Below are 4,328 nucleotides of genomic sequence, written 5' to 3' on the forward strand. Positions count from 1 at the left end.
ACAGGTTTTTAATGAGCCTGATTGGTTGGAGGAGCCGCGCGAGCGAGCGTTCGTCGTTTGTGTCGCGTTGTGAGGACGCGTCGGCTCCATTTCGTATTCGCATTCAGCCTCCGTGGCACCGTTAATATCCTTGATGCGCTATTGTCAGCAGCTGCAGGGACCCCGCTGTGATCATCACAGGTTATTAGAATTAAAATACACAATTAGAATCCAGACACTGCACAGCTGTTTGTGACATTTCTTTTTTTTTGTTATTGCTTGACAAAAGACAAAAGATAAGAAAAAAAAAACAAGGCGATAAAAATGAAACATAAATAAATTGTAGTGCTAATATTATGATCCAGAGCCAGATTGGGGCAGCATCAGTTGTTAATTGTAGGAAATTCACTCCAACCTGATTATCCTCGTGGCCCAACGAGCTACTTATCATTATCAATCAATTAATCAGATTTTATGCAAATGAAAGTAACCCAAGGTGCTTCACTGATAAAAGAAATAATAGAATGTAATGATAGAATACAGAGATCCTGCCTCATCCACAACATCATGCCATGAATGAAGGACTTAAAGACACAGTAACTGTCATAAAAATAAATAAATAAATAAAAATAAAAAACATGCAATGAGGATACACCACAGGAGATTAAAAAAAAAAAAAAATACACCACAGGAGATTAAAAAAAAAAAAAAAATAAATTAATTAAATTGTGATAAAATGTATTTTAATAAATAAAAATGATTAAAAATATCCATTAATAAAATATAAATAAGTGAAGGGCAAAATAAAACTAAAAATGTATTAAAGCAGAAGAAAATAATCAGAAATGGAATAACAAATATATTTCACGCTAAGAACTGTTATATCAAACCTGTACGACCACCTTGGTCACACACAGGTCTCAAAGTTTGTTATGTGAGAGAAGACAGATGTGGTTCCAATCAGAATAAATCTCTAGTAGCCTAAAAAAAAACCTGCAAAGAATAAATATAATCTAATAAAATGCACACTAGAGCGCCTAAACGCCACCACCAGCCGCCGACCAGCACCAACTAGAGGACGATAACTAGATCTGCTCCGACACCAATGTACAAATAATTGTCATAAAACCATTTGGCTCAATATAAATACAGAACAGATGCTAACACAGCAAAGCTGAGGCAAAGCGAGGACAAACTGGTTTATAATATGCAATAACAGGTTAGCTTCGGCTGTCACACTCATCCTCACTGCTTACGTCAACATCACACAAAACTTCACAAACCTCAGCCAAACAATAAATAACTCGTCTTTAACAGGTCAAACAACCTGAATCATCACATGCGCTGGAAAGAATGAACTCTTGAAAACAGCCAACAAACCTTTAAACAGTCCTGACTGCATCACCTCCCTCAGAGTCCCACGGAGCCCACGTGGCAACTAGGAAGCAGAGTAAAAAGGCGGCCATGATGCCACAGGTGTTTTAAATACCCTCATTTACAGGAGGGAGGAGTCCACCTCGTTCCCTGGTGGTGCGTTCAACAGCTGTCGGGAAATTTGTCTCATCGTGAATGCTCCTACCACTCACTGATTGGAGTAAAACATGTAACTAAGTGAATAAATAATGCATTAAATTAGTTCTAGGAGGAGTAATAAATAAATACAATCCATCAAATCAATCAAAAGCTTGACGACACGCACAGTTCCACCCATTTGTTTGACTGAGAGGTCGATCAGAGGGCCGGATCACGAAGCAAGTTCAACATATCCAGGCTTTCTTTGTGACAAAACCTAAAGGCCCAGTCAGAGGTAACAGGTGTCATAAAGGATGATGTGAACTTTCTTTGATAACTCAGGCTTTCTGCTTCAGGAGGAGTTTATCTTCTGACTCTGATTCTGAACAAAATGAAGCGATCGGTGCAGCAGCTTCAGTCAACGTGTTGTTTTAATGGAGAGCAATGAGGAACATTTATGACGGCATAAAGTTCTGCTGCTGTAAACGATGCAGGACGGGAATGCTGCTAGAAAACTGTGTGTTCTATATTTATTTTACTGATCGATGCAGTTGATTATTTCTATCTGACAGCTGCACATTGAAGCTGTTGAACTTTAAACTTCTTATTGCGTTGGAGTGCATTTAGGTCTGACACTGTCCCATAATGCAGGAAATCACTTCAATTTTTGGCCAAATCAGAGCGAAACTAATGTTATTGATTGAGTATTCTCTGTAATAAATACCAGCAGAATAATCAGTTTTATAATCTGTGTTCTAATCGGACTTGACAGCAAATTAGGACCAGACCTAAAAAACATACTGATGCGATTTCACCAACTGAATATATGTAGGTTCCCATGGCAACGCAATGCATACCGTGTGAGACTGTAACTTAGAGATCGAATGGTTTACAGATAAAACTTATTCCCTCAGCTGAGAATCTGCATCGCTTAAAAAAAAAGAATCATCTGTTTTGATTAAAGGGAGATGCTTTTTACAATTTAACTCCGAAACTCGGCTAGCTGCACAGCATCCGTTACCATGGAGATCCAATTCTGCAGCATCTGTTACCATAGAGATCTAGCTCCACAGCATCTGTTACCATGGAGATCTAGCTGCGTAGCATCTATTACCACGGAGATATAGCTCTGCAGCATCCATTACCATGGAGATCTGGCTGCGTAGCATCTGTTACCATAGAGATCTAGCTCCACAGCATATGTTACCATAGAGATCTAGCTCCACAGCGTCTGTTACTGTGGAGATCTAGCGCCGCAGCATCCGTTACCATGGAGATCTAGCTGGGTTACTGAAATCTCTGACTTTAGGCTCAACATACCCGGCTAACCTACTAATCTGGCTTCGTAGTGCAGCTCTTAGCTCGCTCAATTCTTTCTAAACCTCTTTCTGTGTCAACATTTGTGCACTAAGCTTTAAATGTTTTTCTTTTTCTTTTTTTTCTTTTTTTTCTAAGAACAAAATTAAAAGCAAATGCTTCAGGGATGAGGGTTTTAGTTCATTTTCTACTTTCTGACAAGCTGATATCAGGTAAAGAACACTTTGATCAGAGGTGGTCTGGCTATCGAGCCTCCCAGCAGGCTGCAGCGTCGGTGGAGCGTCTAAAAATCCATAAAGTTTTAATCAGGCCTGCCTGTGTCTTTACCGGACCTCTTCCCCGTCAGTTCAGCGTGAGGCTCTGCTGCACGTGTTAATACGTAATCAATCCTCGCTGATAAACCGACTGATGGCATGGATTCCACATTAGCCCAACGGTCGAACGTGTGAGAAGGAGAGGACGTGCAAGGAGCGATGAGCTACAGCGAGATAAGGAAGGATTAAGGGATGGGAAGGTTTTAAAAAAAAAAGGAGTGAAACAGGGTGGAAAAGAGGGATGAAGAGACATTCAAATGAGCGTTAATAGTTTTATAATCGCACGGGGTGATTCCTGACATGCTTTTAATGTGGGAGCTCGGATGACGCATAATATTCAGAGTAATTACATGGTGAAATGGAAGGCTTTTAAGTCCTTACCAGCATTAGCTGACGCTGCTGCTGTTGCGCTTGTTTTTTTAGACAGAACGAACGTCGCCGCCAGATGCTGTTCATCACCTCAGTGGAGCAGCAGCAGTAGTAAGAGACTGCTCCTGTGTAGGTGTGTTTTATTCCCAAAACAGGATTTTTAATCATTAATGAAGATATCATAATAACTCCACCTGGAATCTCATTGGCCAGCCATGTGGCCACCTGAGATCTGATAGGTCATTCAGTCTCTGAAATCTCCAAAGTTCAGTGAACATTTTATTTATTTGGGAGACTACTGTGCAAATGGAACGATGCAAACACATTTTATTATTACTTCGGTGTGTTGAATTAACATCACATTGTTCAATTTCATGATTAAAATCACACATTGACTAAATGTTTTGAGTCTACGAGTGAACTTTTTCTACTTTTTGCATCTTCTTCTGTGTCATGTTGAACACCCATAATGATAGTTCACCAGTGTTAGTCTGTGCACAGCAGATTTTAAACAACAGAAACTGTAAAATAGGAAACAAAGACGTATCTGTGTGTGATTTATTAACTCTCATGTTGACTTAAAAAGCAAAATAGATTCCCTAGAATTCAGACATGTCTTATGGTTTTTGTGTGCAACCCCAAAATTTTCACTGGAACCATCTTGTAACCCTTTACTGGAGGTGCTTCTGTCTGTTACATAGAAAACTACGGTGGCTGATGACCTGCATCTACACAGACGAGCTGCATGTACATGAATGTGCTGCACATCCAGTCACACAACGGAACTGCCCCAGGCCTCTAGGGGCAGTAGAGAGCTGTTCACCTGAGAGGCAGACA

The sequence above is a fragment of the Stegastes partitus genome, unplaced genomic scaffold (assembly GCF_000690725.1).
Source record: "Stegastes partitus isolate 25-593 unplaced genomic scaffold, Stegastes_partitus-1.0.2 Scaffold1049, whole genome shotgun sequence".
NCBI lineage: Eukaryota > Metazoa > Chordata > Actinopteri > Pomacentridae > Stegastes > Stegastes partitus.